Source organism: Ischnura elegans, chromosome X, assembly GCF_921293095.1.
Source record: "Ischnura elegans chromosome X, ioIscEleg1.1, whole genome shotgun sequence".
NCBI classification, from domain to species: Eukaryota; Metazoa; Arthropoda; class Insecta; order Odonata; family Coenagrionidae; genus Ischnura; species Ischnura elegans.
In genome coordinates, this window is record NC_060259.1 from 24,902,067 (window position 1) to 24,918,189 (window position 16,123).

Consider the following 16,123-nt stretch of genomic DNA (forward strand, 5'->3'; position numbering starts at 1 on the left):
AATGCGAGCCTTTGCGAAACATTTTTTTTCCAGCACTGAGACACATTTTATGACCCTTCTCGGTTCATTTGCAAACTCAACCTCTTGCATGAGGACACCACTCATTCAAGAGAAATTCCAGTATGCTGAACATCACGATAATTTGCATACGGCAATACTCCATTCCAATATTGTCTCGACGTGAAATGCTTGAGGGCGTCCATGCAGTCACTGAACTCATGAATATTCAATATTTTCACCGATATATAACCCTGAGAAAGGAAGCGGTATTCTATTAACTATGGATGTTACGGTAGAAGTTACATCCATGCAAAAGCCGAGGCTTGAATACTATAACCACATTTAATATGCCTGCAAAAAAATCTACACGAAATATCAAAAAAGGATATTATGAAAGAAAGCAATAAACGTTGAAGCGACACCAGAATCATGGGTGAACAACAATCACATCTTCAAAACACCAAACTGAGGAGAATAATCCCTCTTCCACCGCTTTATTGACTAAATAATAATGCAACCGTGTCAGTAAGTACAAACCTCTGCTGAAAAATGAAGTGTAAGTATATATTAAAGAAACAGGACATACATAAAAGGCAAATACCACAGGACATGAGTTCTCAGACAATGTAATACTCATTGTCACATATAAAGAGGTGCGGCGTGCCAAAAAATATTTTTACCCCTCATTCATTCTTCAAATGAAGATTATTCCATGGGATGAACAAAAAGCACAGGCAATGAGTTACATATCAAATAAAAACATCCTGAAAGAGAATGGTTATTATGCACATATTCATATACATAGCCTTAACATAAAATTCCATGGCTATCAGGAAAGAATTTAACGTTGCTAGTTCCACAATAATTTATTCGCATTTCCACAAAATAATAATTTATAATGGAACTAGCAAAGTTCTATTCTTTCCTGATAGCCATGAAGGAGTTCCATCAAGTGACACCTCAAACCTATGCATTTATTCCCAAAACTCCATGGGAGAGAACAATCTAGAAGGAAAACCTTTCCAAGAGCCGATCACTTTAGGGCATGGGAAACAACAACGTTGAAGCCAGATCTAGTGACTCAACCTTGTCAGATTTGCTGACGGAAGTCCGTTGGTGGGAGGCTGCTATTAATGCATGAACGTCACACAAATCTTGACCCATGAGGAAGAAGTGGGGCTAATGCGCTGCCGTCAGCTAAAAGCACTGGACGTGACAGGGCCAACACAGGCCGCTAAAGCCCAAACCATGTCCCGGGGTTTTTCTCCCAGCCACGCCGATCACAGAGCCGTTCATTACCGTAAACACGAGAGCACTGCCATCCGGGCACAATGGAGCTCACAGCCAGTCCACCGCTTCGAATAAAAGCGAGGAGCACGAGCGAGGGTTGGACAGGGGTTGAGAGCAAGAGGATTTTCATTGAGGACACCCAAATCCATCCCATGGAAGGCTTATTTCTGTTGCCACTTCGGTCGCATTTTAATCGTTTGACAAAAATGTCCACGGCGCGGTGATGTTCGCAAATGCGATCCACTTTTTTCCCAATATTTTGCAGAACAATGTTTTTCATTGCGAAAAAAACATTGAAGAGATATGAATTTCATAAATCAAAACATAATAGATGGAAATTTCGGCTAACATCCCTAATTATGCCTTATCTCCCCGTGAAACTCGGATCACTATGTCCGTCAGCGGCACGAGTGGCGACTTTTGTAAACCCATTTAAATGCGCGGTCGGTGATAACACGTTTAGAGTCCGACTTGAGGATAGTACTTGCATTGCTTCATATTTTGTACTGCTATGTGCTCATCGACAATTTGTATCAATCGATATGCAAGAGGTGTGCAGTTACTCAAGCTTTTTACTGTAGGGCTACGAGCAGCAACCCAACTTCTGATGTGTTATAAAAATGAGCTGTCTTTTAAATAATTCACGAGCATCTTTACACGGCACCCAATCGGTTTTCATGCTGCCAGACGAATCTTCAATTTCATATTTTGGAATGCCACGTGCTCATTGGCAATCGATATTCATCAAAACCCAAGATTCAAGTTATATTTCCGTAATTTTTAGCAATAGGGTTACGAATTGTAGACTGAGTTTTGGTGGCCTTGAATAAAATAAAATACTTTTTCATTCAGTAATTCGTTCATTACAACGCTGCCGGAGGAACCCTCATTGTCGTACCACTTGCGAATTATTCTCTTAAAAATCATTTAAAAGTGTTAAACTGGATGGTACCTGCTACAAGATAAAATCCATGTAAGTAATAAGAAATTACATGCATTTTAAATTATGGAATTCTACAACGAAAAGACTGAAGTTGTTTCTATAACTACTTATCAATTTTAGCGTTTTGTTATTTGTTTGCCAGCATCTAATAGGCATCCTTAAAATGGCTTTTGGAAGCGTTTGAGGCGGATATCTAAAGAATAATAATTCTGGAGATGAAACTAGTTCGCCAAAAGAGAATCGGTCTCAAAAGTGGAATTCCGCAACTTCCAAATTTTTCCGAAAAATGACCAGATATCACCAATATTTTCACGAATTTATGGACGAAGTTTTTAGGCATAGGTACTTAATACAGGTAAAATTATAGGGATTAATCGTAGGTGAAACAAATTTTATCATAAAGTTCCCAGGAAAAGACAAAGTATTAATTTTCCCATCATGAACGTTCAACACTGCCACAAAGTTACTCCTCAAGTCATCAATTTATTTATGATTCCAAAGACAGATAGGGTGACATACTTGCCCATACACTAAGCCACAACGTGAATAACTCCCTTTCTCATTCAACACGAATTTCTTGCCATCAATTATTGAGCGGCATGAAAGATATTCTGGGTAGTTTTTTCCACGCGATCACGAATCAGGAAATGATTACATTTCAGGGTAAAATAATTAAATTTTAACTCTTTTCTTCACTCAATGCAATGCGATTTTGCATCAGTATCCAGCCTTGCAACACGCATTGCACGTCAATAAAAGTAAATTTAAGCGAATTAAGCTTGGATGATGTGTATTTAATGAACTTCTATATACTTGATGCCTTCAAGCTTACCACACTATTACACCATGATACGAAAACAATCTAGCTTGCAAACTGAAAGCACCCACTTGATAGTAATACCCCTAATTCCGGCATCCACCTCTCGACATATTGCCAAGTGCTCATCACCATTCATGATTTTAATCCCACGCGTATGCATATCGGCTGGGAAACAAGAGAGAAACAGTTCCCGCCTCTCAGTGACGACGACGGAACAGCCCTGAGCAGAAATACGAAACCAAGCCTCTCGAAATTAGGCGGGGATCAGTGAAGGGACCTAAAGCACGGCCAATTCACCCACCGCTTCCATTAAGGGCGGCGCTGATTCCCATTAATTAGTCTAAGCACGTCAAGCTTCCGTTAAACTTCGGCAGTCGTTCGACCCCCGCCCTAATGCAGCAGGGTGGGCGGATATCTGGGGGAGTGTTTAGAAGGGGGGGGCATCCGATCAGCATCCGATCCCATCCTTCCGGAACCCCCCCCCCCTCCCTTCCCGTCTGTCCAAGTGGCAATCTGCGCCAAGAATCCAATCCATCTACGTCGGCCAGCCCGAGACGCTCGAACCCTCGCGTCTGTCTCCTAACAAGGCAGCGAATAAACAGGAAAAGGCGAGGATAAACGCATTTTCTTTCGATTAATTCTTAAGCTGAATTGACGGGAGGCGAGAGATCAAATTGAGATGGTAACTATGAAATATGCAGTAATTTTCTGTTATTAGAGTCTCCGGATATTAAGGTAGGCCAATTATTTGGGACACATCTTCAAAACAGATAAGGATACAGAAATTACCAAGAGTTACCTCCGGACAATTGAGACAGAAATTCGATAAAACGGCCCACGAATCGCAGGTATTTTCTCTCGTGCCAATGCCGCTGCTGAAAGCTTCAATATTGTACTTTAAATCAACTCAAAGAATTTCAGGATAAAAGTTAGTAAGTTTAGTATTTTTGACAATTATGGCTTAACTAATAGATTATTGATATTTTATGACTTTTAATTCTCATGATATAATTTTTTTGCTTTTCATATTGTTGTAAATATATATTTACGAAATGCTTCGGATGAATATCTCAGAGGCCTAGTTAGGGCAAATATACCTGTTCCTCAATTGTGTACCAATTAATCGGAATGCGCTATAAATGTGCCAAGATTGAAAAGCTTCCAAAATTAATTTCACTACAACAAGATTCAAAGCCGGATCGCTCATTAGCCGGTGAGGTATGCTACCAGATGACTCCCAAAATTGAAAAATTCCCGTCCGAATAGCAATCTATTCAAATGATTTCTTCGAAACTATTTTCATTATCAGAGCGCATATCTTTGCAACGGCGAGCATTTTTTGAAACTGCCATTCGTATATGAAGTTATTAAAAATGATAATTCAATAAATTGACCTGTTAGGCAGTTCCATAGTTTCCATCATTAACCTATCCACGATTTCTAACCAAATGGATTACGAAAATAATGCAATATGTTGTCTGGAAAAAAATAATAACAGTTTTCATTTCATCCTTCATTTGACAAGCTATTAACGGTCGTTAAATCAATTTATAGTTTAATTTAATCCCCAAACGAAGATTACCACACAGAAAAAATCATACCGATATGAGAACTTGCTCGCACAGAACCGCATATTTCGCCTGCGATCGCGGCTAATAATATTTAACAATCAGTAAATTCAATTCAAAACTTCGCATTTATGACCTAAAAGTAAGATGATTCATTGCGTTAAGTTTACGCGTACATCTATTCATGAAAGGACATATCGCTTAAAAACAAAAGGAATTAAGCTATGAAAATCTTTTTAGATTTGAAAATTTTGAACTACATAGAGCAGGAAAACGCAAAAAATGTTTTATTTTTAAGAAAAAGAGACAGCATAACAATGAAAATATGGTCAAGAAAAGAGGCTATAAAAGTAGGATATTAGAGTGGAACAAACCGAGGAAGATTCGCAAAGCAGGCAGCAGGCCGGATAGTCAATTTCATGGCGTTACAAAGAGTACGCATACCATCTCCTTAACCGGTCTTTTTTGATTACGGATTATTGTCTTAAAACTAATGCTATCATGTTGAAATTTTCAGGGTCCCACCCAGAAGATTCGAGTACAAATCTCGGAAGTGAGAGATTTTTCAGAGATTACCCGTGCCCTGCTTGAATGCTGTGAGGAAGGCACTTCATGCACAGCACTGCGTCCGTCGGATGGAACGTTAAGCCACAATCAGCATGAGATTTCGCTAAGATCGAGCTATTGCCCACGCCGGATTTCACCCCAACCAACAAACCCATGGAGCAAAAGACTGCCGGTCGCCTGCCGCATATGCCATTCAATTTTCTCATCAGAATATTTTTTTTTCATTTGAGATACAAACAAATACTTACAAAGATCTATTTTATTCTGAAAATCTCAGGGCGATAACGTAATTGTGGTATAAGTATTGATAACATTTCGTGGCTTCAACAATTTATTTGAAAAATTAAGACCTATCGGCTATCGCAACATTAACAGCACATAACCAACGAGATTGTTGTTTATGTATTTGATGATGGATTGATAGCCGAAATCGGTCGTAATTTTTAAAACTAAATTACGCAATTCACGAAGTGTTATCATTTCTAATATGGAGCTCTTCCACCACGTTCAAGCTTCTAGTTTCGCTTTAATGATTACGTACGCATTAACTAAATACGTTATGTCGAGAGGGAGGCAATCGTCTTCTCCAGGGCTGGGCAGTATTTCAAACACAAGTATTTTAAAATACGTATTCGAAATTAATTTGTAATTTGTATTCGGTATTTCAAATACATTACCTGAATGCATCTTGTATTTTTATTTCAAATACAGATTTATGGTATTTTCCCACTCTTAAATAAAAAATACATTTGTAAAATACTTTTCAAGTAGCTCTGATAACACTTCTGCAACATTATTTGTCAGAGATTACTTCGTTTTCATTATAGTCGTTTTCTTCATGTTTGCAACTATCCATAACGTGCCAAGGCAGGTTATTTTTTTTAAAGATGTCTTAGATTCCTTACAAATGTATTTTGTATTTTAAAAGGTATTTAAATACTATTTTGTAGTTTATTTTCATATACCCAAATTAAAGGTATTGTTTATTTTGCACTTTAAATGCATTTGGGGCGGCATTTTGTATTTCAAATACTCCTCGGCCTGTATTTTGCCCAGCCCCCGTCTCCTCAATCAGTATGCAAGATTTGGGATTCGGCGACAAAGGAACGCGACAGCGGATGCGTCTGAGCTCCTCCTCCCCCGTCCCACACTGCAACACTGCAGCAGCCGGGTTTGTGATTGCGGCGCAGACTGGACGGGCGGGGCATCGAACCAAACGCCTCCCCATCGCGAGGCGGAGAACGACAGCGGCGGGCAGATGAGCTGCGAAGGGGGCGGCCTGGGGAGCCGAGATCCCACATATTCAGGGGAAATTGTAAACGGTATAGTGAATATTAAAAAAAACAAGAAAAGATTGGTGGTTTTACCCCTGCCGTTCGCGCAAAGGAAACATGCAAGTCTAGTTCTCTGTCATCAATTAATCGTAGGAAAATTATAAGTAGCTCACCGAGGTATACCAATTATTAATCAATAGCGTAAAAAAGTACTGACAACAAACGTTAAACAACAAAAACTCACTACTTCATCCAACGCGGAAATTTGACTTCATCACTATCCCTCGACGAGGCATGGACAAAAGTCTTTTCATTGTTTGGCCAAAACCCATAAAAAAGTGAACCTTATAGTAATAAAATAATTACTCTCTAAGAAAAGTCCAAAACGGCACATTCCCGGTCACAAGTTCATCTAGCGCGGAAATTTGACTTCATCATTATCCCTCGACGAGATATGTGCACAATATTTTTGTTGATCGACCAAAACACATAAATAAGTGAAACTTATAACATTAAATAAATTACTCCCTATAAGGCGACACTAAAGACTCTCCACTCCAAAACGACAAAGCTTATCCAAGTCACAAGCTCATCCAAGGCGGAAATTGACTTCATCAGTGTCACAACCATGGGTCACAACACACGTGGGGGGAGGGGTGGGAGGACAGACGCCGGATAATCCGCCCGCTGCGTGGAATCGCGACCGTTGGCTCGAATCCGTCGCCCACCACCCTCAGCCGCCGGGTAATCGATAATTCTCACGTGTATAGCGAGGGCGGAAGATGTCATTGTCTCGGCCGGGCCCTGGGGGATGACCGTCGCCGCAGAGGGGAGTTGGCCGAGAAGCACTCTCAATAACGCCACGGCGGAATATTAACAACACAAGAAAGGATCCACACACGGCGAGTTCACCATAATTACTACGGATTGGGACAAAGAAAGTACTTTCGTACGATACGAATTCCTTTCCGATGAAGCATCGAACAAATTTAGCAACGTGAGCTAAATTTCAGTCATGTAACTTAAACGTGGTGAAATTACATCTATTTCCATGGTAAAATGTTTTCAAAGACCGGGAATCGAACAACATACCTTTAGGGTTCCCAGGCCACTGCACAGACCGCTTCGCTAGTCAGGTTCCATAATTCGCACGGAAATGTAGCAACGTTTATGGCACTCTGGATTAGACTGTGGCAAGTAACCAAGGTGCCGTAGAGGTCTGGAGAGTTAAAGATATCCGGTTCGTTTCCCAGATGAGGGTACATTTCTCCAGTGACAAATAATGAAAAAAATTTAGAACACATCCAAAAACGCGAGGCATCGATAAAAATTTAGAAAATATGACCCAATAAAGTGGTATCCGCGAAACGTAATACTAAAGCCAATATAAAAAATGAAATAAAAATGCTATTAAAGAGACTAATCATAGGTAAAGGTCGTCATTGAATTTTTCCTTAAATGAATGTATTCACAAAACAGTAAACATCTTTGCATTTAACAGGGTCCACCTTAAATCAAGAAGTCAATACAAAATCCTTGGTCCGCAGCCATCCCTTTAGTGACCACAACACTCCCTGGGGAAAACTTTCCGTAAAGCAGCCACCACACAGCAACCAACTCTCATTTTTCCCACCCACGGTTCTTTGTTACGACAATACACACACTGCGCTCACCACTGAAAGGTGTAACTATTCTCGGATAGGACAAACAAGCACCGCAAGAGCGACGGCAGCAGACGGAGAAAACATCTCACCGTTCCCAACATACGCTCAATTACATGCTTACTCATGAAAATACGTACTCTGGAAAGTTTTCAAAACGGTAAGGGACAGGGAATTTGAGATTTTAAGGACAAAACTATATGATTTACTTAAGTGTTACCAATAAAGATACCTGAGAAAAATTAATAATTCCAAAACCTATTCGTTCCGCTATGCTCTCATTGCTACCAGTACATTCTTCATTGTGTCGGCCGGGCCCTGGGGAAGACCATCGCCGTAGAGGAGAGTTAGCCGTGAAGCACTCTCTATAACGCCACGGCGGAATCATAGCAACACAAGAAAGGATCGACACACAGCGGGTCCACCACGAATGCTTACGGATTGCGACAAAGATAGTACTTTCGTCCGCTACGCATTCCCTTTCGATTGTTGATCGAACAAATGTTAGTAACTTGAGGTACATTTAAGTTATGTAACTTGAACGGCGGTGAAACTAACACCAATTTCCATGGTAAAATGTTTTCAAAGACCGGGAATCGAACAACAGACCAAGCCGCTGCACAGACCACTTCGCTATTCAGGTCCATAATTTGCATGAAAAATTTATGTTCATGGTACACGGCATTAGGCCGTGACCAGGAACCATGGTGCCGCATAGGTCTGGAAAGCTAAAGGTATGCGGTTATTCCTATTATAGCGGTTCATAGTGGAACGAATAGGTTATTCATAAACCTATCCGTTTCGCTATGTTCTCATGTCTACCAATGATTTCTTTACTACTGCTTCCGAAATTAAAGTCAATAACATCAACAACATATTTACTCCATTACCGAATAGAAAATAAAGCATAGAAAAAAATAAAGCAAGTAAAGCAGAATAACGCCGGTACCATCCAGCGGTACTACTACCTTTATCAACTAATTAAGTAGATTTTTTAGAATTATGAAACCGCAAACGCCACCAATAAACCGATACTGCGAGCAAAATTTTCTCATATACAAACGATTTACAATCCCACACATTTTAGTCAAGACCTATTGCACAAAATACGAAATGAAAAGAAAAACCATGTGGACGGAGAAGCACTTCTATTCAACATCTACCACTCCCAGGTGTAAAATCGAAGCGCCCATTGATATTTCCCATCCAATGGGCTAGCGATGAAAGCGCACAAATACTCTTGGTCAACCCCATCAAATGTTTCCCTGAATCATTCAACGGCCACGGGACATGGAGGGCTCGCGACGGCGGACAGTGCACTGCGCGAGGCACAGACAAGAGCGGCGGCGTGAGAGAAAAAGCGTCGTCGCGCACACGAATTGATCCCAGACGCGATGCGGCTGACAGCGGGGAGTTGATGGGCAAAAAACACACCCACAAGCAAAACACGGCCGCTTCATTGAGTCCTTTGCGGGGGGCGGGAAAGAGGGTGGTGCTGGGGAATCGTAGAGGGGGTAAAAGGGACGAAAACACAAGCGCCTGAATGACTCGATCACTTAGCCTACGGATGCATCTAGAGACAGCTCTAGTATAAGGATAGCTACAGCGATATTTCTCCCGACCGACAGATCCACAAATAGCTTGGCCAAACCAATAGATAGCTTAGCCCGACCTATTGATACAAGACTAGCTTAGACCAACGGATAGACATTACTGGATCACTCGGTCATTTCCGCTGCTCCCATCCTTATAATTTCACCGTCCCATTTTTCATAATTTTGATCGCTCCTTCGAACATAATTTTCTTGAACCTCAATATTCACAATTGTCATTCCATTGAATACAAATCACGGACTCACAATCGTGGTTTGGGCTCTTATTGCATTGTTGGCGTTTTAAGTTAAGGACAGAGAAAACATGGAAAAAGTGACAGCCACAATTGTCATCGAAGTGATAGAAAAAGGGAAATTGTTTCACACCATTGACGCTGTCCGATAAATTGCTCATGAAAAATGCTCGTGTGATACACGGTGTCCTCTGAGGAGTCCCCAAGACATGGTATTCGAGAAGACGATTTGGACAGATCATGGTAGAGTTCACCCCAGACTAAGTCATATGTGCATGTGAAATCCTAATATTGTAAGCAGGGGAGGGGGAAAGTTTCGTTCCCTGGGGGATCTATGAATGACCATTATCGGAACCAATGGGAGAAGTTCTCAAACAAGTAGTTGGCCACACCATCGCAATTTGGTGAGTTTGAAATTGTGCGCTCCAATGAAGATCACAAAGAGTTGTCGAAATGAAGAAAAATCAAGCAGCCAAATTTTGATCGCGTTGAAAAGCAGCCAAAATCGACCGCCCGTGATGAAAACCAACAGCAATAATTTCGATTAATCTCAAGCACCACAGAGCGAGAGACGTCGATCGATAAGGACTAGACGCTCTTTGAAGCGCTTGCAAAAATCCCGAACGAAAAGAATTCTGACCAAGTTGCCATCGCTCGAAATTACCTCGAGTTATTTGAACACAGTCCCTTGCGCTACCAACCATTGCAAGGATTATGTGGAGGAGTCCAAAGGCACCACCCACGGTTTGAACCTCGGACCCTCCGGTCGATAGCTAACGCTCAAACCACTAGGCCAGTGGTCTCCCAACTCCGGCCCAAGAGGTCTTCTCATTTAGCCCATGGAGACCCTTTTATGCGCGGGAATTTTTTAATGTTATTAATATTTTTAAATATTTAAAAGCATTCCTCCAAGATTAGCCGCTATTAACGAGGACTCTATGTTTCAATGGAATAAGGCAATGTCAAATCAATAATTAAAAACGATATTGACGTTTTCTTTCTTTTTTATTTGGACACAGAGTATGAGCGGCTCCCAAACTGCCGTTTGACAGTTAATGCGGACCTCGGGCTGATACGTTTGAAGACTCTTGCACTAGGCCAACATCCTCGTCCAAACAAGAGCGTGATGCGAAACACGAACGTATGATCGACCGAAAAGTGAAAAAAGACGCCCGGTTCGGATGATTACAGTCCGGGTGCGAATACAAAGCGCAACCACACTGGAATTCGGTCGCCGAACGGAGGGCTTAGGATTCTCACATTCCATTGTGTCAACATCGGAGGCGACTCCACAATAAAGAATGCATCGCAACACACTCACCGCCATCACCCGCCACTACATCCTTCAGCGATGCCACATCTGGACTGGGATGATTAAACCTGCGGAAGAAAATAGAATATCGTCAAAAATCTGCTGAGCAACGCTCACACGAGCAAACGCGACACAAAAAATGCAAAAAAGATAGTGCAGCGGCGTAAATCACTCAAAGGCCAGGTGCCGCAATGTTTACGAATTCCCATACGTTTAATGTTTGTTTGTTCACAAGACGCAACTCACGCCATAGCAGCACGCTTGAAGCATAATCACAGTTGAAAAGAGAAAAAAAAAGGTATATGGAATGAATGTCAAACCAATAACAGCAAATTGTAACGCAGAGCTTTCCGTCAGCTATAATAACCCTAAATAATTTAATAAAGTGCTCCAAATACAAGTAAGCGTCACGAATAAATGAAGACTTAAAGTAAATTTAAAGGATATAAACAAGATTAAAATATAAGCACACATTGAAACATGAATAACAGGAGAATATTTGTTACTCTATACACCTTATCCTCGATTTAAAATTACAAAAGCCATGTAATTAGCATAAAAACGATTTTTCATAAATGCGACGAGAGTAATTAAGTCGAGTAGGAACTGATATTTGCAACTTTTTATAATTAGGGAAAACTGAAAAGAACGACAGAAACGCTTTTCCTATTTATATCAGAATCTATTTCGCAACGCACATAAAATTCGAAAATTACAAAAAAAAACCTTTTGAATGAAATGACTTTTACTAGTACTCTACAACGGCACAGTTTACCTTACTTCTTTTGAACGACTCCGAGACTAAAACACAGCAAAATAATGAAAACGAACGTAGCATTCGCAATGATAGATTCTATTACATTGCTAGACAAAAGGTAAGCCTACCAAGAGGGTTTATGTGGAGAAGAAAGGAATGGGAAGCTCATTGGCTCAAGAAGAGACTCCTTTTGTCTTACCAGCCCACGTAAACAGGGGCATTGGCGCTCTTATACCATTCATGATAATTTACCTTGGATAAATATTTCTCAAAAGTCGAGGGTGGTGCAAAAAATACTCAATAGGAGGAGCTTCCTCGAACAAAATCGCCGGGAAGATGGTCTCATTAATAGCCGGAAGGGCGGCCTGCATAACAATACGTGCCGAGACGTGGAGTACAGCCTAAGTATGAGGTGAGAGCTAGTCCTTCTATTCAGACGAAAAGGTTTTCACTGAAATTTTCAGCCTTTTTAATTATGGCTGAAACGTCACTAATTCCCCAAGTAGCTTAATTGATTTTCCTATACAGTGCGACACACTTCAATATTTTTTTATCTAGCGCCTATAAATACACTAGCGCTCAGATATTAGTACCACGAGGAATTAGTAAAATCATTTTAATATTAGTAGAATTACAGGGTAATATTTAAATAGTTTTGCTTAAATTTCAGCATTGAATTTAAAAAAATCAGACTACCACAACTGTTAATATCATAACTACTGTACACACACACTAGGTGGACAATTTGTCGGGGAAATCCAAAACAGATATATAAATTATTTTCCCTTTTCAGCAGAAAAGCTTACGCCAATAAGGCTAATACCAATAGCTTGAGATGATGAATCGATAAAATTGGGAAGGGGGACAAGATCAATTTAAAGCCAATAAGGACAATGAGTCCACGACAATAAATGTTTATAATTATAATTAAAGTTAAGTCAACTCTCATCAAATGTGGGCACTCCAATATATATTAAGCTAAAAAACATGCGAATAATAATAATAAATATGGCGGAATGACACTGCATACTGCGGCCATATCCTCAATGAATCATTAATTATGGCAAGAATACTAATTTTGTCATCATTTTCCTTGTTTCGGGGTATGACCGTGCCCATATTTACCACCCAAACGCACGCCACTGATATATCCCAGCTTATAACGAGGACCCCTTGAAGTCGATCCACCTTCCTTGGACAGCAACCTTCCCTTTCGCGAAGTGCGTGGAAGGGCGGCAGTTCCGTTCGAAAGGGCTGACAGAGACGCGGCGGCGATTCCAGGAGACAAGGGCGGCTTCTGCGTCAAAGGGCTTACCCCTCCAACCACGTCCAATTCCCTTTCACCTCTAGGTATAGAATCCAGCTGTTCCCGAGCGCACAATTCGATTTCCAGTTCGCGGAACAAATATATAACACAGCGCCGCCACATCAATCTTCTATACAATTCCTAGAAAAAGGTGACGAGGGAAATCACGGATTTCACAGTGAAATAATCCTCTTTGACCACTAGAGCTAAATCATTGATATGGAAAACTAACAACATTTCTAGGATAGAAGGCCTGAAAATGCCGCGACAAAGGAAAGCTAAGCTAATCTGGTTTCGCAGAATCGATGGTATGATAATAGTAACTTTTGACCTAGCCATAAAATGAAAGAAATTCGCAGTCATACCTTTCTTCAATCCCGAGAAACGGCTGACAAGGATAAATCACGAATTTGACGATCCCTCTCTTTGGTCACTAGATATTAGTAATAAAATATGCTAAAATTCTACAAGCATGTTTAGGTTACCCACAGGTGTGGGTATATTGCGTCTACTGCGTCTACCCGAGTAGTCTCGCCAATGTCCCAAAGTAATGGAAGAGCATGGAGATCAAGACTAGCTCTCACAGCGTCGCATGAACGATAACCTAGGCAATACCGATTTCGTAGAAAAGGAGAGGAACATATGGTAAGGGTAACCTTTTACCTCGCCAGAAAATTAGGACACGTAGATTAGTTACATACACCAAAGGATGAAGTTCGCCATGGAAAAATACTTGACTTAGCCGGAATTCGAACCCGGATCTCCCGATTGCCGGTCGGGTGTGTTAGCCAGTTACACCACCAAGGCATTTTCTCAGAGCGAACTTCGGGATGGGTTTTACCGAACAAGATGTCGACATCCCAAGTCCACACAGTGGCACATGTGGCGAGGGTCGTGCTTACTAAGGCACTGTCGGAGTGAAAAACCCCTATTTTGTCGCTGTTCAGCGACGACGAACCACCCCACCTGTGCGCGAGACTGCGTACGAAGTCACTTGTTTCTGCAGGTAGATTCGTGCATAAATCGTAATATTACACCTATTCAAATATAATGGCATTTGATTATTTTATCCCAGGTTATCCTTACCAATGGAAATAAAAAAGTGATATGCACATGGCGAGTCGAGTCCATAGAGTCCGGACTGATACCATAATATATAATTATTTTGTATCCATTAACTTGATGTTTCCCAAAATTCGACGATGGCATACAGCATTTCTCATTCCTTTCACGTCATTATAATTAAAAGAAACAAGCGTCCTTCAATTCGAGCGTCGACAAATTCCTTCCAAACATAGGCTGGAATCTATTCCATAATAAAGAGCATTTTCTAACTAGATTCTCATCCATAAACCTTCCACTCGCCAATATTTTACCTCATACATGGTTCTTATGGCTATAATGATCAGTTTGTTAACCACTTTTTTTTGTGTTTGTATCACATCTGGCTTGGTGCATGGCTCCTTTGGCGTTTTTTTTACTTCGGGTTAATCCATTTGCTATGCATTTTATTATATGAAATATAAAAACATTATACATAGACATTTCAAATTATGAAAATTTTATCAGTGTTAAATTAACAAGTTTTGTAACTAATGAGGCTGCAAACTGAACTATATTATTTTTGTTATAATGGATTTTTTCCTAAGCAATTAATATTTTCTATCTATCCGTCTATCTAATTTAACAATCAATCACACACTACGACGATGTATACATTTCTATGATACATTGTCACAAAACGGAATCCAAAATACACCCCCACAATCTAAACCAAAGCTATTACTGAATTATTTATGCCAGCTACCACTACTCTTGAAAACACAGGTTATAAGAAAATAACTCTTACTCGTCTAAGATCACTCCTCAAGTTCGTACGTTTGAAGGGAAATTCTTACTTCAACTCTCATCTCCTGTTCTCTTGTTTCGCTCCTGTACTCTTGGGTTCACCGAGAACTTCGCTAGTTTCCACGAATGATCCTGAAGGAGGATCATGGCACACATAAGCCTCGCTTCAAAGTGTTTATCAAACACCGACGCGGCCGATCAGGCGCGTCTTCTCACCGACGGAAGAGGCAGAGGTAGACGGCCCTCGAGTGACGGTTCAATACGGAGCCGAATTCTGCGAAAAGGGTAAAGAGAAATATTGCCGCTTTCTTGTAAGGCCTCGCTCACATTATACCAATGGAGTCTGGGAAACATTTATTTTTATTCAATTATTTAAGCAATTGCTCACACACAGCATTTCTACCAATTTATAGTGACGCAGTAACAAACATGAAATAAGTATAAACGAAAGAGTTCAAACAAAATGTAGTAAAGCACAAAAATCACGTGGAAAGGGAGGTAGAGGAAGATTTTCATTTATTTGCCAGGGAACGGGACATGGCGAGATTGAAAAATGAGTTTGAAGGTAGAAAAAACGGATCAATATTGTCAATTGCAATGAATTGAGCAGGGAGTAAAGGCGGTGGTGGAGTGAGCGCTTAACGAGGGACAGTCTAAGGATAGGCATGTGGAGTAAGGAATGCGTACGTGTGGATCGACTAGTCACTCTGACATTAATAGAGAAAAACAAATCAGGACAATCAATACGTGGGTTTAGAATATTGTAAATAAACTTTATCTGTTTTAATCCTTTGATAGCAGAGATCAGGATTGACAGAGAAGATAGGTTTGACGTAGGGCTGTAATCAGAACTATTAGACTGAGTGCTAACGAGCATTCTTACTCTAGTTAATAGACAAACCTATTTTTAGCATAATTCGAAGCATTGTTA

At 40.6% G+C, this 16,123-nt stretch overlaps 1 protein-coding gene across 2 annotated transcripts in view; it reads right to left on the reverse strand.

Annotated features, from left to right (window-relative positions):
• The window catches only part of LOC124170536 (beta-1,4-N-acetylgalactosaminyltransferase bre-4-like), a 358,835-nt gene that overhangs the window by 91,132 nt on the left and 251,580 nt on the right, over window positions 1-16,123 (reverse strand). For both annotated transcript variants that reach the window (XM_046549326.1, XM_046549325.1), the window contains one exon: window positions 11,291-11,349. The gene's annotated coding sequence lies outside the window, so the exon portion shown is untranslated. The remainder of the gene's footprint in view (window positions 1-11,290; window positions 11,350-16,123) is intronic.